The sequence below is a fragment of the Marmota monax genome, unplaced genomic scaffold, assembly GCF_021218885.2.
Source record: "Marmota monax isolate L192 unplaced genomic scaffold, Marmota_monax_Labrador192_F-V1.1 WCK01_AAM20220418_F8-fsc00044, whole genome shotgun sequence".
NCBI lineage: Eukaryota > Metazoa > Chordata > Mammalia > Rodentia > Sciuridae > Marmota > Marmota monax.
Window position 1 is genome coordinate 12,076,685 of NW_026695198.1, and position 26,268 is coordinate 12,102,952.

Genomic DNA, 26,268 nt, shown 5'->3' on the forward strand with positions numbered 1-26,268 from the left:
GAGATCACACTAGAATATCACCATTACTCCCTAAATAAATCAATTAGATCAAATCATAGTACTGCTTATATAGATTTGACTGGAACTCCCCACTTCTGATAGTTCAGCCTACAATTTCACTGATAGTTACGTTATTATTAATAGCTGAGGGACAAACTCAAAACTTGTACATCTTTTTCACGTATTAGTAATTTTTAACTTCTACCACAGACGGCAGGGCTTGTTTTTTCATGTATGATGGACTTTGTATAGGTAAGGACTTTCTTATTCAGTCTTCGTGTCTTTTTCCGACTAGTGTAGTAACCACCCTGTGGTAGCCCTGCAAAAATATTTGTTACATGAACACAGTTGTATTATTTTTTGACTGACATTTGACATGAATACTATAAAATCATTGTTGCAATTTAGCTCTTTAGACAGGAAGCTTTTGTGCAACATTTTAACCATTTTCAATCTTGAATCACCTATAATTTTGATAAATTTGTCTATAGTCTTACATTATAAATAAGTGTGTCCAATGAACTCAAGGACAAAGCCTTATGGGTGCTAAGAGGTTTCCCACTTAGTGTTTATTTTTGGGGGAGGTGGGAGTTCCTGGGGATTGAACTCGGGGGCACTCAGCCACCGAGCCACATCCCCAGCCCCGTTTTGCTTTTTATTTAGAGATAGGGTCTCAATGAGTTGTTTAGCGCCTAGCTTTTGCCAAGTCTAGCTTTGAACTCGCATCCTCCTGTCTCAGTCTCCTGAGCCACTGGGATTACAGGCATAAGCCACTGCTCGCGGCACACTTAGTGTATTTTTAAAAGTAGTGTTGGACTTGATTACTAATGTGGCTCACATTTCTTAAAGTATTCACACTTGTTTTTTTCCAACTCATTTCTTCGGCAGTCTTCTGTTTCCCATATGTTACCCTCCATAGATTATCAGTAGTTTTAGGAAGTTTATCCTCTTACATTGAAGAAACTGATCCTAAACTAAGTATTATTAGGCCACTTTTGGGAAATCTTTTGTAAGGCTACAATCCATGGGAAGTAGCATTGTGGAATAGTTTCGTTTCACAGTAAGCAGCATTATTTGTTGGTTCTTTTTTGGTGGTCTCTGGATACTTAGCCACTATTGATTGCTGGAATCCTTATTGAATATTTTGTTATGTTGAATATCATACACTGAAGGACTTTTAGGTCTTAATGATGAAGTTACAAAGTTTTCACGTTAAATTATGGTGACACTGAGGTTAGTTTTAAACCACATTTGTATATATAATTAAATTTACTGATTTTCAATGTACAGATCAATGAATTTTCTTTTTTTAAAAAAATATTTTATTAGTTGTTGATGGACCTTTATTTATTTATATGTGGTGCTGAGAATCGAACCCAGTACCTCACACATGCTAGGCAAGTACTCTACCACTGAGCCACAATCCCAGCCCCAGCTCAATGAATTTTCACAAGTATGTACAGTTATGTACCCTCTGCTACAACGTGAGCACTTCCTCTTATGCCTGTTTCCAGTCAGTCCCATCCCCATGCGGATCCTGACATTCCTTGATCTGCTTCAGTTGCTGCTATTTTGCCTTCCTTCTGATTTCATGTAAAAAAAAAAATAAAAAATTTAGTCCTTTGTATTTGGATTCTTTCCCATAGGTAGTGCTCTTTAGATTCATTTATATTGTTGTATGTTTTAATAATTGTTCCCTTGTATTGCTGAGTAGTATTTGCCATAATTTGGTTATGCATTCAACATTTGATGGACATTCGTGTTCTTGCAAGTTTGGGACTTTTTTTTAACAAGGCTGCTGTTAACATTTTCTTACAAGTCTATGTGTGGAACCTGTGTGTCTAAATTCTCTTGGGTTTATGCCTAGGAGTAGAACTGCTGGATCATATGGTAAACATTTGTTTTAGTAGATGAGTAACTGCCAAATGGTGTTTCAGTATGAGAATCCCTTGTAAATACTTGGAATTTTCAGACTTTAAATTCATTCATTCTAGTTGTAATGGTATCTAAATGCAATGGTATGTAAATAAATCCTCACTAAGGATTTATTTTACTTTTTTTCCTGACTAATTATGTTGAAAATCTCATTCTGTGCTTGCATGGTGTTTATTTTCCTTGTTAAAAATGTGTATCGAAATCTTATTTCCCCCCACCTTAACATGGTTGTTTGACACTGAGTTTTACTGTTATTAGTGACTTTATATAAAGACATATAAGGAAGCTATCATTGTCCCTTTGTGTCTGTGGGGTATTGGTTTCGGGAATACCCTTGGATACAAAAATCTGAGCATGCTCAGATCCCTTATATAAAATTGCACAGTATTTACATGGAAACTATGCACATCTTCTCATAATTTGAAATCATTTCTAGGTGACTTTTAATATTGGTATGCTGTAAATTTTATTTAAGTAGTTTTTAATACTGTCTTGGTTTAGATCTGTACACATTCAGTAAAGATGCAAATTTATTTCCTGAATATTTTTGATCTGCGGTTGGTTGCATCTACAGATGGGAAATCTGCAAATTTTTCATCATGACTGAATTTAATTGCTTTCATAGTTTTAAGAAAGAGATCATCCTTAATGGATATAGTGTTTCCTGAGCTGTTTTTGCTTTGAGGGGCAGGTGTAGAGGGGTGCTTCTGTCACCCACTGGCCTGTTTTAGCTTGTCTGACCTTGCTTCCTTACTTCTACTCCTTAATTCATTGGAATCTGTCAATTCATAGTCCCTGGGAAAACCACCTGTGGATTTATTAACTACAGCCTCTCTTGAACACACCCTCCCACGTGCACACTCATCCCACACAAACTAGAGCCACTGGGAGGTCCTCCCCAGCCCTCCTCATTCATGAATCTGCAGAGGGCAGTGCACCCTCTCTTGCTGTTTGGATCTCGCATACCAGCACTGTGCCGTATAAATAATGGAGTAGTCAAGTACCCATGATAGTAAACTCCTTACTGCGAAATCGAGTGCCTTGAGTGAGTTCCAGTTTTACAGAATACAGGTCCTGTCTGATGTGATGGATCTAATACTAAGTCATTTTGAAATTCTTAGTTTAAAAACTGCTTTGACTATAGAATAACTTCTTTTGCTTCATACCTGTCGGTAAAATTTAGTGAAAAATGGATTGTAGAAAACTTATTTTGATTTGACTGTAAATAAGAGAGGAAAATTGTGTTTTTTAGAGTAACTGTATCTATGTTAGACAGCCTAGGAGTATTCCAGTTTATTTCAAATTCCTCATGGGCCTTAATCACTTATTAAGCTTTATCAGTGGAGTGAAAGATACAGTCTGCTCTCGAAAATTTTAAAAAGTGGTTTATATTGAAATAAAGTTGAGTTGACTCATCTAATGATGTTTGTGCTGGGTAAAATAATTTGTTGTTGTTTTATGTTAAAATAGGTGAAAAAATTTAACTTATTATTTCCATAAATAACTTCTAGTTATTTATGGAAATAAAAGATCAGCTATGACCTAATAGAGCACAGAATTTAGTTGCTTTCATAGTTTTTAGAAAGAGATCATCCTTAATGGATATTTGTTTCCTGAGTTGTTTTTCCTTTGTGGGGCAGGTGTAGAAGGGTTCAATAGAATCTAGGAAATCATGTGACAGTACTTCACCCCTCTGGGGTTTCATTTCTTCATCTGTGAAATTAACCAGCTGGAGTAACCATAAGGTTCCTAAGTCTTAAGCATATTTACTTTGAATTATTTTTATTAGGAATGGTTTTAGTTTCACATGACAATTTTGAAGATAAATCCAAACTTGAATTTCTTCATTTGTAATATTTTTCCCATTGCAATCATAATTGCATAATTTTTCTAGCTCTTCATTACTTTCCCTCTTAAAAAACGTGAGAAAGAAAAGGCAAAAATAATGACAAAGATTAAAAAGAATTTTTGATTCAAGTTTTGTTCAAAACAAAATACTGGTTGCAAAATATTTCAGTATAAAAACATTTTCTTTGTTTTGGTGGGCCACAGTGAATTTAAATGGGCTTAAACATACATAAAATGCTGCTAGGGGCTGGGGTTGTAGCTCAGTGGCAGAGCACTTGCCTAGAGTGTGTGAGGCACTGGGTTCGATCCTCAATACCACATAAATAAATAAAATAAAGGCATGCTGTCCATCTACAACTATACAAAAAAATTTTTAAGAATGCTGCTAAAGTAGTATTAAATTATATGATCCTTTTTTAGTTAGACTTAAATTGCATATCCAGAAGCAACCAAAAAAGAGACATGGAACTCGGTGTCTCTATTTCAGTTTTAATCTAATACTAGATATGATTCTGTGTCATTGTTGAGCATTGTTAGGCAATGGAACGCAAAGTAAGGATGTGTTTTGAAAGTTTTATGGGTGAAGAGTGGGAAGTATTAGCCAGGCTTTCTGTCTTATTTCTCTGAAGCTATAAAAAAATCTAGGTCAAGATTTCCATCCTTACTAATACACTTCAGACGTGCCATTCATTACATACGGCTCCAGAGCGGAATTAATGATGATTGGGAATCTGGCCTAGATCTGAATGAAGTGGTTCTTAGCCATCATCTGTCACAGTCCCAAGCATGTCCTTAAAAATATTTTTCTACTGGTTACTCCTCTAACCGTGCAAAATATACAGTGAATCTCAATAAAGAAGATATCTATTGCAGCCAGAACATTTTCCTTCCCTGTCTGCTAGCTCCCACTTTCAAGTAAACAAAGATTCAGTCATTCGCGCTGATGGCATCCAACAAAAGCAGATGTGAGAGAGGAGAAGGCAGTGGAAATCTCCACCACAGTCTTTTTCTCTGAGTTGCCAGATGTCCAGATAACATCACTTTCATGATTCCGCCAAGTGTCTCCAAATACAGTTAACAGCAGTTACACATCCAACAGACCTGGGAAGGGACGTTCCTCAAGGTGCCTCTGTTTCTCCTGTCCTTTGTAAAAATGGAGCTGTGTTCTTTCTGGGTCCTTGACATGCTTGCTCAGTGTACATTTTTTTCCCCTTTCTGAAAACAAAATATTGTGTATTCAAAATTTGGGGTGGCATAGCCTTCTAAATCTGTCCTCCATGCAGGAAGAAAGCAGCCCAAGGACAAGCAGGATTGTGTTCCTGTTTGTGAGCTGAGGTCAGGATTGCATTTGGAGGGCAGAACAGCTCCAGTACTTGTCTCGTAATATTTTCTTCTTTGGCAACATGAATCAAGTTCCTAAAGTACAAATCTCTGTTCCCTTCCTCAATTTTGCTGTGGTTTGTCAGGAGGCTTCATTTACTGACTGATTCTATGGGCTGGGAGGGCTGACAAGTTTGGTTGGGGCATGTTGGGATTGGAAGGATGCAGAGCCAGGGTCTTTGGGCTGAAGCAATCCACTGTCTCTCCTCTGGGCTGTTTTCCGTTCAGTACACAAAGAAAGCCTATCCCATAGTTGATTTTTGTTTTCTTCTGGAACCAATTTAAAGTTTACTAGACCAGCTAAATTAGAAAAGGGCTTTGAACCCAACTTTTCCCTCGTTGTATTAGGAAACCTACTGTTATTCCATGAAAATCGGTTTCCTTTTAATGCTACTTTTAAATCACTTTTATTCTTCAGCATAATTTTTAATCCATGTTGATTTCCTTTTAGAAATCCCTGATTTGGACATCCAGAGCACCATTCCTGTTTTTTCTGAGTCTTGAATTGGAAGCTACCAGGACTCTCTAAGACCCGAAAGTGATATAAAAGGTAATTCACTTTTTAAAAAGTTATCAAATTCATGTGTAAATATGATCAAGTAAACATAACACTATGTTTTTTTGATAGTCTTCCCAATTTTTTTTTGCCTTTTCCATTTTGATTGACTTTTCCTTCCCTTTTTTTCTATCTCCTGACCTCCTTCCCTCTGCTTCACTCCCTTCTTTCCATATTCATTCAGCACACATTTGTGAAGTCTGTGCCGGGCCACACACACTTGACCCCTTGCACGCTGGCAGGCATGGGCAAGATTGGCAGAAATTGCCTCTGTGAATACAGTTGTCCTCATTCCTGTGTCTGCTGGGGGGACAGTGCTGCTGCCATTGGTCTGGTTGAGAGGCTTGTCCCAGCACCTGTCCTCTTGCCCCCACTATCCCTGTTGGCCATCAGATATATACTCCCCCCCCCCCCAATTGAGTTTGCCTGGGTATTTGACTGCAGTGACTTTTTGAGAATTCTGAACCCTCTTTCTGTTTATATTTAAATTTTGAGTGTTAGAATCAAAATTACTGAAGGGATTAGTAAAGCAGCTACAGTGTACTGTTTCCCAACTAGTGAACATGGGACTATTCCCACTGGACACGAAACCAGGTATTTTTTTTCCAAACACTTAACATATGTTGCAAAAAAATTAATTGTTGCAGATATAGAACAGAGAACATCACTATCTACTTGAAAGCCAGTTCCCAGAGAAAGTATTGATTATAGATTTATGTGTATATACCTTAATTACTATTCTCTTCGTGCATATATAGTATTAATAAACAAGTTTGGACTACAATGAATGCTTTTATCCTATGAGTAACAAACATTTGGAATAAAGGTAATTTCACAGTTTTTGCTAAATATTGTGCCTTATTCTTTTTTTTTTTTTTTTTTGACCCTTGCCAGCTTAAATGGTAATTTTGGGGAGTTTTGGGCCACTGACTTGGGTTATTTGACTGTGTATTTTTTTATTTTTATTTTTTTTTACAGCTGTCCTTTATCTGCTGTTTTACTTTCCAAGGTTTCAGTTACCTATGGTCATCATCTGCATTTGGAAAATAGTAAATGGAAAATTCTAGAAGTAAACCATTCAAAAGTTTTAAATCATGCGCCATTCTGAGGGAAACTTGAACACATGAACTGTGTTACTGTCACAGTTGATTTCTGATAACTGAGAAGGTTACGAAGGGACTGACAGTACATCTGTGATGGACAAAGGGATGGTTCACCTCTGGGAAGGGATAGTGGGTCAGTGCAAGATGTCACACTCCATTCAAAATGGCTTTCCAGTGATTAACAGAGAAGTGGTCGACAGTAGCCTAACCCTACATCACAGAGCCCACTCATTCACCTCGCTTCATTGTGTCATCTCATATCATCATAAGAGAGGGGAATTATGTACAATAAGAAAAAGAGAGAGAGACCAACCATACATATGTAACTTTTATTAATATATTGCTATAACTGTTCTATTTTTTTATTAGTTGTTGTAAAACTCTTGCTGTGTCTAATTTATAGGTTCAGACTTTATCACAGGTACGTGTGTATAGGAAAAAGCATGGCGTGAATAGGGTTCTCTACTCTCTTCAGGTTCAGAATCCCTCTGGGGGCCTGGAAACATCTTTCCTACAGATAAGGGGGACTACTGTCATCAGCTCACATGGAGGGTGCCGACTTCCCCTTGCACCAATGCCTTCCTTGTTCCAGGGCTCCCCAGAGAACCTGGACTTGGGGGTTGCCCAGTCACAGTGAGCATCTTTGTCCTGGGTGCTGGGCAGGAGGGGTGAGCTGCCCAGCTGTGGTGCCTCCACTCCCACGCTGCTCTGGAGTTGCTGGTTTCCCTCCTCGCAGGGCTTCTGTCTGTCCTTAGGTCAGCCGTGTAGGTTAGCCAAGCGATTGCCAGCACAGTGGTTTCCTTCTGTAGCAACTGCCTCCTTTTTTAATATTTATATGACAGTAGAGTGCAGTTGAACCTATTATACATGCAAGAAGTATAGTTTACTCTAATTAGGGTCCCATTCCTGTGGTTATACGTGATGTGGAGATTCCCTGTGGTGTATTCATATATGAACATAAGAAGGTCATGTCTGATTCATTCTGCTCTCTCTCCTATTTCTAATCCTGTTCCTGTCCCATTCCTACTCCCCCCATTCTCCTTTGTCTAATCCAATGATTGTCTACCCTGACCTCTACTCCATCCTGGGAGAAGAAGTGTCATCTCCCTTCTTCTTCTTTTTTTTAAAAAATTATTCATTTTTTAAAAAAAACCTTAAATTTATTTATTTGTTTTTATGTGGTGCTGAGGCTCAAACCCAGTGCCTCGCACGTGCTAGGCGAGCGCTCTACCGCTGAGCCACAATCCCAACCCCACACCTCTCTTCTTTTATTCAACCTCCATCTTTTCTTCCTTTTAGCCTTTATTAACCTCCTCATATGCCCTTATAATTGATCCCTTCATCACACGGTTTCCCCCAGCACACCCAGAAAGAGTGTTGTCCTAGTTTCATAATTTCATGTTTGTCTGGGTCCCTGCTCTTTCCCCTCCTGAGGCAGCGTCTGCCTTCACCAGCTTAGCTACCACGGACCTACTATGGTCCAAGTACAGACTTGTCCTTAGTAACCAAGTGACAGATGACTGTTGAGTGGACATGAGAGCTCTTTATTCTGGGATACTCACACTTCAGCCATTCAGAAGCATTGTCCTTTGGTTCAGTTTTCCAGGGACCATTGAGCCGTGCCAGTTTTGAGGCAGGACTTTTGTTTTCCTGTGGTGAGTTTCTTCAGGGAAACCTGGGGGAGGGTGTCCCAGCCAGATATATCAATTGACTTGTGGGTTGAGGTCTGGCTCTGCCCAGACCAACCCTGACCCTTGGCCATCTGCAGTCGCAGCTCTTCTCATAGATGGGACTGAGGAACCACAGTTCTTACCATAGTGGATGAGAGTGTGGGCTCTGGTGTTGAGGAGGACCTGGGTTAGGGCCCAAGCTTTGTCATAACACATGTGGCCCTGGGAAGGGTTTTGACTCTCTGTTCCCCAGTCTTTCATCAGTCTAATCAGGATAATAACAGTGCTCATATCACAGGATTCTTGTGAGAACAAAGTGAGTTAGTTGCTCCATGGCCTGGCGCATGGGAAATGTTTACTCTAGTTTGAGAATTTCTAATCTGAAAATCTAAAATGCTCCAAAATCTGAAACTTTTTGAGCACCGATGTGATGCCAACAAGTGAAAAAATTCTGCACCTAAACTTATGTTACAGGCACAAGCAGGCACACTAAAAATATTGTACAAGATTACCTGCAGGCTATGTGTGTAAGGTGTATATGAAACATAAATGAGTTTCATGTTTAGACTTGAGTCCCATCCCCAAGATATCTCATTATGTAAAGCAGATAGACCAAGAAACAAAACAAGAACCCCACATCCAAAATCCTTCTGGGTCCAAGTATTTCTGATGAGGGATACTCAACCTGTACATGTTTGTAGTTTTTGTTACTATGATCTTCTACAGGACAGATGATAAAGCCTACTTTGTAAATGTCACTCTGAGCAATGAATGAGTTGGTGCGTACAGAATACCTTGTATCAGGCATAAAGTGCACACTATAGAAATGGGAGCTCTCTTTGATAATGGTAAAATAATAATAGCTTCATTAGAACACGTGTTCATAGGACAGATATTGTGACCCTGAATGCTGGCTAATATCGAAAAGTATTAGAGAAGAATGGCTACACATTCAGTAATCTCATCATTAGTTTATTAAATTATTGTCTATTTTGTTTGCAAGTGTTTATTCATAAAAGTTTTGATTGTGATTGACTTGGAGTGAATAGTCAAGTTACATACTCATGAAATCCTTTTATTCTTACAAATTCCCATATTTTAAATATAAAAGAAAACATATTCTTGGGTTTTTATGAAATTTTAAAACCAACTAAATAAATACAGATCTTGAGTAATATTAGACTACATGATCTTACACATCTTTGCTTATACTACATATGTGTAATTATTTTGGTCTGATTAGATGATATCTTTTGTTCTTCTTAAATGTTAAGTATACTAAAGTATACTAAAGTATTATCCCCATTATAAGGTTGTTCCAAAACTTCTAAGAAGGGAAGCGAACTGAAACCTAATGACATTCGAATCTACTATACCTAAATTAAATGAGGCTTATTTAAAAACGTTGGCATTCTTTCCTCTGTCTTTGAACCAGAAACACATTTGAGTCCTTGGCGTATTAGGGAATTTTCTCACCACTTGTTTCACACATTTGCTTTTTGTCATTTGAAGCAAATGACATTACATGTCTTAAAAATGTCTTTTAGGGCTGGAGATATAGCTCAGAAGTAAAGTATGCTTAGCATATATGCAACCCTGGGTTCAATCCTCAGGACCACCAAGAAAAAAAATTCTTTTAAAGAAAAGAGTATAAAATTCTATAATTCCCTGTGAGTCACCTTAGCAAGTGAATATGTCCAAGCCTTTCTGGTAGTGGAGACCTGTCTTGTTATCAGTGCCCTGCGTCTGGCATCGGGCTTGTGGAGTGCTGAGCAGATGGGAACTGAATTGAAATCACAGCAAGGGAATTGGGCAAGTGAAAACCCATTTGCTAGAATGCTGAGAACATGATGAGTTTTCAAATTTGCCTTTAGTATTACTGCGATAACAGTTTAAACCACAAAGAAAGACATTGCAGGCAAGCACCCTGTGTTGGTGAATGCAGTTAGCCTAGTTCTTTGTTGTATCCTGTTTAGGATTCTGATGGGCTGCAGTCCCTGCTTTCCTTCTGCCTTCTCTGCCTGCTCCCCTCCTTCCTTCTTTTGCCCCCTTAACCTCCCTCCTGCTTTCTTTTTTTTTTTTTTTAATATTTATGTATTTATTTTTAGTTTTCGGCGGACACAACATCTTTGTTTTATGTGGTGCTGAGGATCGAACCCGGGCCGCACGCATGCCAGGCAAGAGCGCTACCGCTTGAGCCACATCCCAATTGAAACCTTAAACAAAGAACCCTGCTCTTGCAGTGCTTCAGTGGCATGAGCCTCTTCAGAGGAGGTCCTGATAAAATTCCACCTCTAAGAAGCAGCATCCAGCCTTGAGTCATGAGGCCACTCCCCCATGTTTCTGCTATTGTTGTGGCTTGTATTCTGGAAGGCCCCTTACATGTCCTGCAGGGGAGGCTGTAGTCAGCCACTCTGGGAGTCCAGGGTGGCACATCTCTACTACAGACTTCAGTCTACTACTCTGAGTGGTTTCATCAGTGCCTTTGCTACATCTTCTCTCAGCTAATTGGGGAAGAATTCATTCTGCCTCTGTTAGCATCACTAAATTCTGGCAGAGAATAGTATTGTGGTTGAATTTCCGCAAGTCTGTTTGCATTGCACAGGAAAGGACTAGGCTTAGCCAGGGCTTTTCTGGTCTGTTTGAAATCAAGATTTATAATCTTACTTGATAGTGCTCATTCCTCATGGTGGAAACCTAAAACTGAGCTTGCTAAGATGTGTTCTTTTTCCCCAACAGGAGACACCAGCCCCTATTTGTTATGATTTTATGAAATAAATTTTCACAACTTTAAAATGTGTACTTTATTACATGACTGCAGACAGGTTATGGTTTGTTCTGAGATTCAGCCAGTAAGAACAATATGGCTAACTTCTGAAAATCTGTAGAAGTGCCAGGTAAAAGTTCCTGCAAACCAGGGAGTAGTTGAGTTGCTGCTGGGATTGGAGTAGATTAACCAGAAGGACGCTCACCCCGGCACACTCCCATAAGTAACCTTTGATTTCAGTTCTCATTAAGTTTGTCTCCTTATTTGTTTTTTGGTATTGATCTGACCTGAGTTTCATCAAAGAGCAGACTATGTAAGCATGAATACATTTTAATAGGTAGTAGGACACAGTTCTTAAAATCCTTCAAATGCTAAGAATTTAAATTATTTTCTCTTCAAGTGCTAAGTGCACTACTTTTTTGAATTTCTGTAATACAAATATTGATTTTCAAGACTGAGTTTTTCTGATTGATATCCAGTCTTACTTTCATTACTGTGATCCCCCCTCCCCCCTTATCCACAGGAAACCTGTTCTAAGATGCCCAGTGGATGCCTGAAGTGGCGAATAGTAAGGAACCCTATATTTACTATGTATGTATGTATGTGTATGTATATATATATATATATATATATATATATATAGAGAGAGAGAGAGAGAGAGAGAGAGAGAGAGAGAGAGAGAGAATCTGTCTACCTCTGATGGAGTTTAATTTATAAACTGGGTATTCTAAGAGATTTACAACAATAATATAATAGAACAATTACACCAATACAGTGTAATGAAAGTTTGCACTTTGGGGCCATTTTTAAGTAAAAAAGGGTTACTTGAATATAAGCATTGTGATACCCTGACAGTCCATCTGATAACTGAGACAACTTCTAAATGATAAAAATGAGTGACAATAGGTGGGTAGTGTATACAACATGTATACGCTGGGCAAAGGGAAGATTCACTTCCCAGGTGGAATGGAGCAGGATGGCATGAGATTTCATTTCACTACTCTGAATGGCATGCAGTTTAAAACTTAGGGATAGCTTATTTCTAGAATTTTCCATTTATATTTTCAGACCATGGTTGATTATTGGTAATTGAAATTGTGTAAAGTAAAATCACAAATAAAGGAGGACTACTGTATGATTATTGTTAACCTTATTTCACAGTTTGGTTGAAGGAGAAAAACAGCTGATGATATGTTTAGATTTTTCAGGGTTTTGAGGCCATTGAATTTTTAATAGGCCTTTCATATATTAATGGCATGAAGGTACAAGTATGTTAAATTTTTAAAAATATAGTCTATAATCTAGGCTGATTAACCTTCTACAAATCCTGCTGTGTATCATAAATGAAATCTTACATGGAATTCTTTTTTAAAAAACATACCTTCATTTTTTTTTCCGGATGTTTGTACACAAATGTATAATTTTGCTTGTCTTTTCCAAAAAGAAATGCTTTTATTTTACTGATTTAAAATGTTTTCAATTTAAGTTGTACACGTTGTCATAATGATCAAGTTCTGTTTTAACAAGGAATATTCTTTGCAATCTGTTCAATTTTTTAGTGGTGTCTCCTTTCAGTGAGTACTGTCCTTGGCTAGATTTTCTGACTTGTTTCCTCAGTTAATTAGAATTGGAAAACAGAATTGTCGTCAGGGCCACCAGACCTCCCTGTCTTGATTTTTCCCTCTGTCCCTCTACCCACTGCAGTGTGCATTTCATCTCAGGCTGCTCTTCTTTCTTTGGAGCCTGTCAGCTGAGCAGATTGGCATCACCACAGCATGACTGAGGCGGGGACTGTCTGGGGCACGGCAGACCAAATGAATTCTAGATTGTTCTGCTGAGTAGCTTGCCCAATTTTTGTGTCTTAACCTTCAAAAGGTACTCCTTGGAGGATAATTGCACATGTTGAAAAATCATGCCAGCCTTGTCTCCCTGAGTGATTGATTGCTGGTGACACAGAAATGCATTGTAGCATCTTCACTTAAATATTAAATCTTGGGTGTTAGTCACTTTGGATCAGGTAACAAAGCTGCCATCTTTTCTGGCCATCAGCCCTGGGACCATTGTCAATGACTGCTTGCTCTCTGCTCAGAGCTGCCATATTTTGCATATAGAGATGTTCCAGATTTAACACAAATGCCTTGATTTTACAGTAGAGAAAATTGAGATCATTTTGTAGTTGTCTTTTTTTTTAACATCTTTATAAGAATGCAGCAAGGATAACTTTTTCTACATTTATTCCTTTAAAATTTTTTATTGATGTATTACGATTATACGTAATAGTGAGATTTGTTGTTACATATTCATACATGCATACTACATAACGAGATAATTTGGTTAATTTCATTCCCTAGTACCCTCCCTCCTCCCTCCTTCTGGTTCCCTTCCTCTATTTTACTGGTATTCTTAGTATAGGAATTCTTCATGCAATGAATGTAGCTATGAAAAGTAACAAATGCATCAAATCATATTAGAAGTGATCAGCCCTTATATTACCCATAATGGTAGGAAATAGATTTGCTTCATCCAGATGCACACAGAGCTTGGCTTTCAGGAGTTTTCTAAAGAGCCATGTGTTTGTGTTTGCCCATCCTGTGGCTCACATAACTGATATACTGGATATCTGCATCACCATGCTGAGAAGACATGGCTCTTATCTTTGAGAAGCTTATAGGTAATCTGCTGAAGTTACTGTCTAATCTTATAGTTCTATAAATTTAGCATTCAACTGGGATAACTGGGATTTTTTTTTTAATATTTATTTGAACAGAAAGCCCCTGAGGGTGTTGTTTTAGTCAGCTTTTTTGCTGCTGTGGCGAAAAAAAGCTGACCAGAACAACTGTAGAGGAGGAAAAGTTTATTTAAGGGCTCATAGTTTCAGAGGTCTCAGTCCATATACAGCCAGCTACATTCCCCAGGGGCTCCAGGTGAGGCAGAACATCATGGAGGAAGAGTGTGACAGAGGGAAGCAGCTCACATGGTGATCAGAAAGCAGAGAGAGAGAGAGAGTCTCCACTCTCCAGATGCAAAATATATACCCCATAGTAAGCCCCCAATGAACCACTTTCTCTAGCCACACCCCACCTTCCTCCAGTTATCACTCATTACCTCAGGGATTATTTCACTGATTAGGTTAAGGCTATAATACAATAATTTCTTCTCTAAACCTTCTTGCATTGAGCTTTTGGGGGACATCACATCTAAACCATAACAGGAGCCTTGGAGAGCATGTCGGAATTGCCAGAGCCTTTGAAATGGCATTCCTGTGGGTTGTCCCGCGATCTTATGGGGGCAGTTCTGCTTGGTGATGGCTACTTTGCTTGAGATGAGGTTGGGGTGACCTGGCTGGGCTGCCTCTCCTGGGCCATCCTCATTCTGAGAGTCTTCTTGTATTTGGGTTCTGCTAACAATGTAAAGAGCTATTTTAGATCAGCCTGAGTCTGACACAAACATAGAGTCCCATTGCCTAAGTGATATAATTTTCAGTCCACATTGGATGAGGCCGAGGCACCCTGAAGCACCCTAGGGTTGTAGCCAGGGCCCAGAAAGTCTTTGTCTGTTCTCTTTTCCTTCCCTTTGAATTTCTCCTCACCGATGCAGAGATAGTCTTATCATTGTGGATCCACTGACTTTACATAATCTTGAAATTTTATTCCTTCTTACTTCTCTCACAATTAAATATAATATTCATTTAGTAAGTTATTTCTTTTAATAGCCAGGCTAGGTGCCAGACCTGTTTGGAGGGTTGAAAGTGCTGCAGGGATTTCAGAGCTGTTTCTGGTCTGACCTCTGATGGTGGCTTGGGTCTCCAGAGGGAGGGCGTCTCCTCCTTTGAAGGTCACCTTGAAGGTCACTTCCTCGACACATTATATATACACACTCCAGCTCTCCTTGGTTAAACCTGTCTGCCCTCTTTGTTTATTTTTGTGCAAAATATTTACCTTTTCCTACTTTGCACAAATAATTATGTTCCCAAAACAAATTTGTCTGCATTTTGTGGCTATTTATTGGACATAGACAAGCAAAAATAGCTTGCTCTAAATACTCCATTTTGCTGATATGTGAAGTATAGTCATGAAGAGGGGATGGTGATGGTGGCCCTGGGAACACTGGGCTTGTGTGCAAGGCAGCAACTCTCTGAGAGGATGATTTATGGCTCTTGGACTATTGTCATCTTGTCACTATCACAACTATAGAGACCAGGTGCTCCTGGATGGTGTCCTCCTAGATTTGTCCTGGAAGAAGAGGGAATCCAAAATCTACTATCAGTGACCATCCAACAAATTACAAAGACTGCCTACACCAGATGCTTTTAGTTGTAGGGAATATGCTTGCTTCCATGCAATTCCAGAAGCATGTTCTTCTCCCTTTACAAATGCTTATATTAGAAAATTTAAAACTAGTTTTTAACTTGAAAACCCAGAGACTTATGTTAAGTGGAAAATGAATTACAAGAAGGCAGCACCAACATTTTTTTTTCTTTTTTTAAAAACTCGGTTTTTAATGAAGCTGAAAATGTGTACTTAGGATACTTTTTCTTTCTGTGCTACCCTTATTTCAACAACGTTGTCGGCATATGTTGGTTTATTGCTCAAATAAATTGTAGCAATGAATGCACCTGTGGTTTTTTTTCCCCCTTTGAAGTGCATTTAGAAAGAGGAATATCTTAAACGCTCAGGCACAGCAAGGTAACATAACCACATGAATGCAAGTTGAGAGGAAGTGTTCATTCCAATGAGAAATTTTACCACTCTGTTAATCTAAAATGTGAAGACATTTCCTATTTTTTCCCTAAAGTCCACATTTATCCAAATTTGAAACACCCTATCATTCTTATGTATCATCAGTGGGTGGTCCTTTCAATTAATTGGTGGTAGTGTTTCAGCCAACATGTTAGCAAATGTTCTCTGTCTCCCCCTCCCACATTTTAATTTGTCATTATTCTGTGGCTTCTGCCTGTTTGGGTAAGCCCCAGTCTGAGAAAATCACAGCAGATGGGAGTCTTGTTGCCAGGTAGGGAAAATGATGAGGGTATCATTCTGGATGTTGAAATTCATTCACTATGGAAGCCACCAGCTGCCATCAGCCTGAACTTGATGTTTTGTGCTGTACTAGTTGGCACAGGAAGATTTGGGGTGAGCAGCGTTTCCAGCTGTTAATCAATTAGTATGTCAGGACTTTTCCTAAACTAGCATATGTGTCTCCATTCCCTTGGTTTTAACTATAGGACTTGGTAATCCTACAGTGACCTGTCCACTGGAAGGATGACAGACAGCTAACTTTAGCAGCTCAGGAAGCAGTACTAAGAATTGAAATTGTTTTCTTTGTCTCACCTGGAGCCTCTGGGGAATGGAGCTGGCTGCATATGGACTGAGACCTCTGAAACTGAGGTCTTGTATGAAATTAGCAGGAGTCTAGCTTGACTTTTCAGTGGGATGTGGTCTTATGTTGTGTCAACTCCCCAAGCCTCAGTTTCCTACAATTTGCTAGGGAGAGGCTGGTATGGTTTATTTGCTTCCATCAGACATCATTTTTGATTTGACTTTTATAATCAGGCCCCTAAGTTAGAACAAATAATGCTATTGGACTGAAAACTCCGGTTTCTTCTTTTCAGAGAATGCATACCGTATCTAATGAACTGTATTAATTGCATTTATGATAAAGAAATTCTAAAATCACAGATGTTAATTAATTTTAAAAATAGAACATATGAATGTTTATTAAGCTGTTGAGATCCAGGGCTGGGAGTGCTTCTTCCTGATCTTTCTGGCTCAACCCAATAATAATGAGAATTGGGGGTGCAGTGTCAGCATCATGCAGAGATGATATTGTGGCACCTGTTTGCCCTGTGGCTGCTCTTTGCGCAGATTGTCTTATGAAGCGTATCTGTTTGTAATCCAGTCAAACCTCTCGTTTACCTGTGTGGATTTTACTGTTGCCCAGTGAGATCATCCCATCTCATTTCTTAAGAGAGGAATTAGCTGGGCAATTGATTTTAAGAGGCAGTGTGCACCGTTTGGGTACAACCAAACAATGTGTGTGCTGCTGTCTTGTGGGTACACTGCACTTTTCTAGAATGCTAAGTGTGGGTCTGAGAGAAGCTTGAATTGTTGCATACATATATTTACTTTTTTCTTTTTCTTTCTTTTTATTTTATTTATTTTTTTTAGAAAACATATTTCCTGTGTCTGTTATTCTGTTTTCTATTAACTAAAAACTACTATCTGCATCAAAACCAATTAACAAATTTCTTGGGATCCTTGTATAAGATTGGAATAGATAAAAAAAAAAAAAAGCATCTGCCAGTTAACAGGCAGGGACTATTTCTGATTTCTAGCTGTCCCACTTCATGCTGTGGAAATGGCCCTGGTCCCCTCCAGCCCAGGAAACATTGCATCTTCATAACACGTTCTTCTCCCCTGGGGCACCAGGAACCCGGCACTGTTTGCACTTCAGTGAATGAGATGATGTTCTGAGGTATGAGAGCAGTGCACCGGGGATTGGCTGATATTTAAAGAACATAAATGATAGCAGTTGCACCCCACCAGGACAGGATGCAAGAGCCTCTGGACACTTACTCCCTTCTGGGACTGAAGTCGAGTCTATGGCTGATTATCTATGATGGAGTTGTTTGCCCACTGGGTCTGTCTTCCCAAGAGGAGAGGCCACCAGTCAGCATCAGCAGGTGGCAGCTATGCAGCAGCCAGCCCCTGCTTGGTGTGGGGAAGGCCACATCACTAGGGGATGCACTCAGGGGTATAAGCTGTGCTTTTTGAATTAAGTATTACTCCAAGCATGCCTTTGCCTTTGACAGAAAGTTGTGGTCTCGTGACACTTTCCTGCAAATAAGGAGCTTTTTATTTTTTTCATTCTGGAGTAAATCACTGAGCAATTCTTTAATCCATTACAATAATGTCAGTTAATCTCTTTTGGCTTTAATTTATTTAACAATATTAATATCAAATCTAAAAACTTGCATAGTAATCACTATTACAAGGTCATATTCTAGCTGTTTTCTATATATTATCTCATTTCATCCAGCACAACAGTGCTGAATTAGGTATTCTTGTTATTCTCACTTTATAGATGAAAAAACTGAATCTTAGGGAGGGTAAACCAGTATGCCCAATATCACACAGGTACTAAATTGTGACAGGACTTGGATCCAGTTGTCTTGGCTCTAGGATTCTCTTTCTTTACTGCTCTGATATACTTCCTGTCTCTCTGAAAAATTAATATAATATTACCTGATTTCTTTTGCATGTGTTTTGATTGGGTGAATAGACATTTGTCCTATTATGGGAGGTGTTTGAACCAATGAATGTCAGTACTGTTTCTCTGGTACTTACATGTGTTTGGGGGTCTTGCATAAAACTTCTTGTCTGTGCTTCTTGGGAATTACTTCTTTTTTTGTTGTTTTTCAGGCAAGGTAGTAGTCTTTTTCTTTTTTTAATATTTTGTTTTTAGTTGTAGATGGACACAATACCTCATTTTTACGTGGTGCTGAGGATCGAACCCAGTGCCTCACCTGTGCCAGGCAAGTTTTCACAGTTGCAACAGAGCAATCAAATAAATATCTGTACTGATTTCTAATGATAGGTAGACATTAGTTGGCCAGACCATAGACTATTCTCAACAAAATAATCAGCTTAGTAGTTTTACAAATCATAGACTTCCACAATAAAATAATAGAAGCCAATTTTAGATATTTCAGCCATCATTTACCTTCAAACCTCGCCCATCCTTCAGATTTTAGGGAGTCAAGGATACTGTTTAATCAAGTACTAGTTGTTAACAGCCAGGTGGGAAATTCTCATGAGACAAGGTAAGAATACTTTATGGATGAAGAGAAACGGAACTCTTGAACTGTTTCATCAGCTAATGTGTTCAGTATTAAATTGGGTATATATGTAGAATTTATGAGGTTTAGTTTTTGGAAATAATGGCTAGTTGGCTGAAAATTTTTAAAAACCTCTATTTAGGTAGTTTTGCTTAGTTAAAAGTCAAAGCGTGTTAGAGAGTCACTTTTTAAATTAGTGAAATGAATTGTAATGTGACTGTAAGATGATGTTTTGTGAATCTGTGCAATCAGGTTAATTTGTGTTTTTTTATGTTAAAACTTTCTATTTTAGGTTTTCTTTTTATTCTTTTTAGTTATACAAGACAGTAGAATGTATTTTGACATACCATACATACATAAAGTATAACTTCCTGTTCTTGTGGTTGCACATGATGGGGAGTTACACTGGTCGTATATTCATATATGAACATAAGAAAGTTATGTCTGATTCCTTCTACTGCCTTTCCCATTCCCATCTCCTCTCCCTTCATTACTCTTTTTCTTTTTTGGGGGGAGAGAGAGAGAGAGAGAGAGAATTTTTAATGCTTATTTTTTAGTTTTCGGCAGACACAACATCTTTGTTTGTGGTGCTGAGGATCGAACCCAGGCCGCTGGCATGCCAGGCGAGCTTGCTACCTTTTGAGCCACATCCCCAGCCCTCTTTACTCTTTTTCTAATCTAATCAACTTCTTTTCTTCCCTCCCCACCCCATTGTGTGTCAGCATCTGCATATCAGAGAGAACATTCAGCCTTTGTTTTGGCGGGGGTTGGCTTTCACTTAGCATGATAGTCTCCAGCTCCATCCATTTTCTAGCAAAAGCCATAATTTCATTCTTCTTTCTGGCTGAGTAATATTCTAGTGTGCATATAAACCACATTTTCTGTATCCATTCATCTGTTGAAGGGCAGGTAAGGTGGTTCCATAGCTTACCTATTGTGAATTGAGCTGTTATAAACATTGATATGTTGCCACACTTATTAAGGGGCTGCAGAAGCACTGGACCTCATATGTGTAGTCTTGGATCCCAGTCTCTTAATGCTCAAAGCATTGCAGACTGTGTCAGCAGGAATCCAGGCCACACAGCAGGGAGTCCAGTTTCTCTAGTGTAGTAACCACACTCCCCTGCTGCTGCATCTTTGTCTCTTCAGTTAAACTAGTACTACTGGAGCTGGAGTTGTGGCTCAGTGGTAGAGCACTTGCCTAGCATGTGTGAGACACTGGGTTTGATTCTCAGTAATGCATGTAAATAAATGAACAAAATAAAGGCCCATCAATGTCAAAAAAAATATTTTTAAAAAATAATAAAAAATAAACTGTAGAACTGACCATTTAAGCATCTTGAGGGCAGGAAATTTTGTGTAATTAGTGACTTCGCTGTTTCTAGATTGTGGTTCATAGTACGTGTTCAGTGAATATTCACAGTGTGAATGACCTGAGCTGTTGACTGATCTGATTGCATGCTGTGTACTCAGGAGGGATAACTCTTCCACATTTTCATGAACAACCTTCCTGTATGTGATGCCTTTTAATGAATCAAGCCTATTTTACCCTGTGCCTTGAAGCCGCTGAACCCTGAATTCTGACAGCCATGTCTATTTGTTGACTGTTTAAGTTTTATTGGTCAAGTAGAATTCAAGGACTGGATTGGAGGTGTAGCTCAGTGAGCACTTGCCTAGCATGTGTAAGGTATTGGGTTCCATCCCCAGTACTGCCACGAAGAAAATTAAGGACCATTAGTCATCTGTGAAAACTACTCTAGTTTTATTCATAAACCATGGATATTTTCATCTTATAAAATCATATTAAGACTGTAATAACTGAATACAGAGGTCAGGCATTCATTCCTTCAAAGAGCATATCATAGTCTGTAAGGCTGCTATAGCAAAATACCTTAGACTAGTAAATGATACACCACAGAAATTTATTGCTGACAGTTCTGGAAGCTGAGATGACAAAGATGGACGAACCACAGATTCTGTGACTGGTAAGGACTTGTTCCTCATAGTGGAACCTTCTGTGTGTCCTCAAAAAGCAGAAGGGGAAAGGCAGCCGGGGCTTCTTTCATAAGGGCACTAATCCCTTGTGGTTAGAGACCTAATCACCCCCCAAAGGCCCTATTTTCTAATACCATCACCCTGACCATCAGATTTCCACCTGAGTTTTGGGAGACATACAAATACCCAGATTACAGCAGAGAAATTATCCTTTTTTCAGCTAAGAACATTTTATTAACATAAGAAAAGTAAGGGCTGGGGTTGTGGCTCAATGGTAGAATGCTCACTTAGCACGCGCGAGGCCCTGGCTTCAATCCTTAGTACCACATAAAAATAAATAAAATAAAGGCATTGTGTCCAACTACAATTGAAAAATAGATATTAAAAAAAAGAAAAGTAAAGTAGTGGCCAAGGTAGCATATCAGATTAGCTATAATTGAATTCTCATATTTTTTGCAAATTCAAAACCAGCCTTACTAGTTAGTAAGATACGCTTGCAGACTTTGGAATAAAATCATAATAATTCATTCTTCTAAGACTTCTAGGTTGTCAGAAATCTTTTGTACATCTTGTGGACACTGTGAGAAGTGCCCATTTTACAGATGAGGTGTTATGGTTTGGATATGAAATGTCCCTCAAAAACTCCTGTGTTAACATAGAAGATGAGATGATCAGATTATGAGAGCCATAATCTAATCAGTGGGTTGATATATTTGCTGGATTAATGATTTGAATGGAGTAACTGGGTGGTCACTCTAGGCAGGTGGGACCTGGCTAGAGGAGGGGGTCACTGGTGGTGTGCCCTGGAAGGATTTGTCTTCTCCACACCATGGGCCCGCCGCACCCCCTTCCTGATTACCAGGAGATGAGCAGCTTTCCTGGCTATTCCTTTCTGCCATGATGTCTTTACTCATCTCAGGCCCAGAGTAATGGAGTCAGCTGACTCTTGACTGAATTTCTGAAACCATGAACACACAGGTACTTTTCTTCCTCTAAGTTGTTCCTGTCAGTTATTTTGGTCACAGAAATGAAAACTTGACTAACATACAAGGACATTGAGTCACAGAGTGGTTATAAGGAGCCAGACGTTAAACTGTCACATAAAAAACTCAAGACTCATGATTTCATGTACTACATTCTTTCCACTATACTATGTGTATATCCAGAATTCTCCTTACATACAACATGGTCATCCATTAATAATCTTGAGATGACCAGAAAAATCTTAGGACCATCAATGTACCTGTATATAAAATTTCCTTCTTGCCAGTTCAACTTTGGAAACTCACTTAGAGCATGGATCCAAAGATAAGAAATCTGTGGGCATATCTTAACTCAGAAATGGCAGCATTTCTTAATCTTCAGCTTGTGTCACCTGCTCTTACTGACATTTGTGAGAAGAGTGATTAATGTGACGGAAGGCATTCGTGGCCCAGTACTCTGTCTCCGGTCCTGAAATAGACTGTGCCATTCTGCTGATGATGATGATGGCTGTGGGGGGGTCACCATTTATTATGATGATCACAGTCCAATTGTGCGGTGTTTGGTGATTTTACAAATATTGGAAAGAACTTGCACATCATACATAGGTCCTTAAGGTCTCATGTCTCAAACTGAGGAGACTGTTCAGGTACATGACAGATTTCTAGAGCTGTTGTTGACATCTGTCATGGTAACACACTTTCAAAGCAAAAACTGTTGGGTGGGAAGAGTTAGAAGAGAAAATATCAGTAATGGTAGGGGGCATTTCCAAACAATACTGAAATAATATCCTAGGAATGAACCTCATTAAGCAGAAAATGAAACTCAGTACATTTTTTTTTTCCTGTGCAATAGTGAAGACTATACAAGAAGAATGAGATACTCTTTAGTTTTGGGAAGCAGTGAAGTAGCATTCTGCAGAATTTTAAGCCACTTCACAATTCTTAGGCTGGATGAACTAGTTAAGGAGCCCCAGCCAATATGTAGAATAGATGTAGATACTAAGTACCTGAAGCTTTGGGTCTGTGGTTTGTGTTTGGTGAGGATGTGTGTAGTCAAGGTTTGGAGTTATAGAATTTTTTTTTTTTTCAGAAACTGTAGCTATATGTGAACTATGCCTGAAATCTGCCAGTTTTGTCTCCTCTGGGAATTATGTGATGGTCTCTTCCTGTTCTTATATCCCTCATCAGTGATTCCCTGAATGCCACTGGCCAGGGCTGTGGTTCTAGTCATTGATGCTCAGTGGGTGACCAGAGGCACTGTGGACTTCGTAGGACTGTAATTAATTATCCTCTTTTCTCTTACCCCCTTCTCTTGTGCTCCACGTGTGTGTGTGTGTTTGTGTGTGTATGTGTGTGTGCACGCGTGTGTGTGTGCACGCGTGTGTGTATACCTGCCATACTACTTATTACCAAATAACAATAGAAGAAGTCTATCTTTGTGCATATTATGCTTGTTTTGGTAAATGATTTAATTTATTATAAAACATGAGGGTTTTTTTCTGGGCTCTTAAAAGGTGTAGAAGAATATTGAGCTTTTAGGGTTTTTAAAAATATTTTCTTCTTGTAGAAATGGAATGAGTGTGCTTAGTGACCAATATGTGAATTATGGAAAAAAAAACCCACAAGATTAATGTCAAAGTAGGACTTAATTTAAATATTAGCTTCTTTCACCGTCTTCCAACTTCTCCAGAAGTTACTAGCACGAAAGCTTCATTTTTCACATTCCTGGTGTTATGTGTGTGCTGAGGAAACTCAGTGCTAATTCTAAATACTTGCTTCATTATCCTCAAACCCTGCGGAAACTGTAGGGTTTGTCAGCATACTTCAGCATAGTAGAAGTCGGTCCTTGGTGCTGTGTCCTTCAGCTCACAGTACTTTGCAGTGCCCCCTCCCACCCCGCAACTTAATCCCTTTCAGAAGCATCTGCAAACGTTTTTAGGAAAATCATCTATTCATACTGTGAAGATAAAAATAGAAGCATTGACTGTTCCTTCAGCACAGGTTTTGCGGGGTTCCTTTGGTGTGCTGAATCTTCTTCTATTTAAAAGGAATATTACCATCGACCTCACACCATGGTAGTACTTGGAATTTCTGATTCTGGACACCTTCACCCCCACAGGGGAGTTTCCCTTTATTGGATAGGGACATCCAGGTTCCAACCCCTTCCTGCCTCTCCTTCTTACCAGGTCTCAAGGTGTCATATCTGAAAATGTTATGTCATCTATCCCTGCCTTCCTTCCCTCTGCCCTCCCTCCAGTTTAAATTAAGAACATAAAATTTGTCATCTTAATTATTTATCTAAATTATTTCTAAGTGTATATAAAGTTCTTGGTGCTGTTTTGTTTTTGTTTTGCATTAATCTTTTTTTTTTTTTTTTTGAGATGGGGTCTCTGTGTTTTCCAGTGGCTTCACATTAGTGACCTCAAGTGATCCTCTTGCCCCAGCCTCACTATAGGTGGGACTAAAGGAACACACACTGCACTTAGCTTATGTTCTTACCTTTTAATTATTTTTGTGTTCATTCGCCACAATTTTGCATGTGGTTATGAACCACTGAAGGTTTTGGGCCATGGTTGTCACTTTTTTCTGCATTTGATCAGTGCATTCATCACCTGGCTGTTACTTCCAAGCCTGATGTTTTTGCATTCCTGACTTTGTCTAGAAAACAGCAGATGTTAAACATCTGATGCTGAGTTTATTTCTTTTAGGAATAATTTTCAGCTGTGGATTTGAAAACGGTTTGTGTGAGGAATCAATGTCTCAGCCTTTTAAAAAATAAATGCCTTAAAATAAGACACAGATGATTATGAGGAAAATTCTCACTGGGGGAAAAAATCATTGTAAAATAATAGAAATTAGTATTTTTTATTTCCTTTCAGCAAAACTAGTATGATCAATACTATATGTGTATGCCTATGCTTGTTTTTTCCTAAACCGTAACATTGAACACTTTCTATTAATCATTCTGTCTTCTCAAGACTATAGTTATTGTCCAGTGTGGTGATGCATGCCTGTAATCAGTGACTCAGGAGGCTGAGGCAGAAGGATAGAAAGTTCAAAGCCAGCCTCAGCAACTTAATGAAGCCCTGTCACAAAATAAAATACAAAAGGGACTAAGGGACTGGGGATGTGGCTCAGTGGTTAAGTGGCCCTTGGTTCAATCCCCAGTACCAAAAAACAAACAAACAAACAAACAAAAAAACCCACAAATGCAGTTATTGTCATTTCACATTGCTTGGTTAAGAGTGAAAGTCTTGGTGCATTTGATTTATGTCCAGAATGCTCATATGCTATACTCTGTGAGGAATTAGATTGGTTTTGATACAACTTTCTTTTTGGAAACTTTAGAAATTAAGTGAGTAAAATAGTGTCCTTTGCAAACATAGACAAAATTTCATGGTATCCAGATACGAAACTTACTAGTAACCGATTAAGAAACTATCAATTGCTTTCCATATTTAAGCAGCTAATGGATAGAAATACTCCCTGAAAGCTAGTTTTCTTCTTTAAAAAATGTAGTTTGATTGTTGGGCATGTACAAGTGTCAGAACTACTCTTTATTAGGTCAGATATTTTATTATATTCTTGGATGGATGGATGAAGATAAACACTTTCTGAATTAGCCTCTTCCTACCATCACATATAATTCCCATACTACATTGAATCTTAAATGGTACACATACCACTAATATTGTACTGATTTAAATAGCTTGTTTCAATTCCTAATAGGTTTGTTTTTCTCTATCTTTTAATAAAATGTGCCTAGAGAGCAGGGACTTGCTCACTTACCTATATTTTGTAAATGCCTGCTATGGAATAGACAGGGAACAAGGATCCACAAATGGAATAATTGTAAGCTTGCTTACAGAAAAATTATATTCAGAATATTTATATTTTAGTAGGTAATGCATACTCTCAAAAAAGCAGTGGACAAAAACCATCCTCTGATGCTTTTTCTTGTAATAATCTGTGGATTTTTATTAGCATTCCAAACAATTTTTCTTCTATTACAAATGATCTTGTATCTATGGTGGATAATCAGTTAATATTTTGATGAATAAAAGATAGACACTTTTCTGGATTCACCTCATGGAAACCTGAGTAATTTATGTTTTTAATGTTCTTATCATTGATATTAACATTAATCAAATATCACAGAAGGGCAGATTCCCATTTTAATATCTCTGAGAAAAG

General features: G+C 38.6%; 1 protein-coding gene across 8 annotated transcripts in view; it reads left to right on the top strand.

The window, feature by feature from the left end:
- Fam110b (family with sequence similarity 110 member B) overlaps nucleotides 1-26,268 on the top strand; it is a 183,640-nt gene that overhangs the window by 34,962 nt on the left and 122,410 nt on the right. For 6 of the 8 annotated variants that reach the window (XR_006848267.2, XR_009225321.1, XR_006848269.2 and 3 more), the window contains exon 2: nucleotides 5,615-5,713. The exons of the other annotated variants lie outside the window; for them this stretch is intronic. The gene's annotated coding sequence lies outside the window, so the exon portion shown is untranslated. The remainder of the gene's footprint in view (nucleotides 1-5,614; nucleotides 5,714-26,268) is intronic. 8 annotated transcript variants of the gene reach the window in all.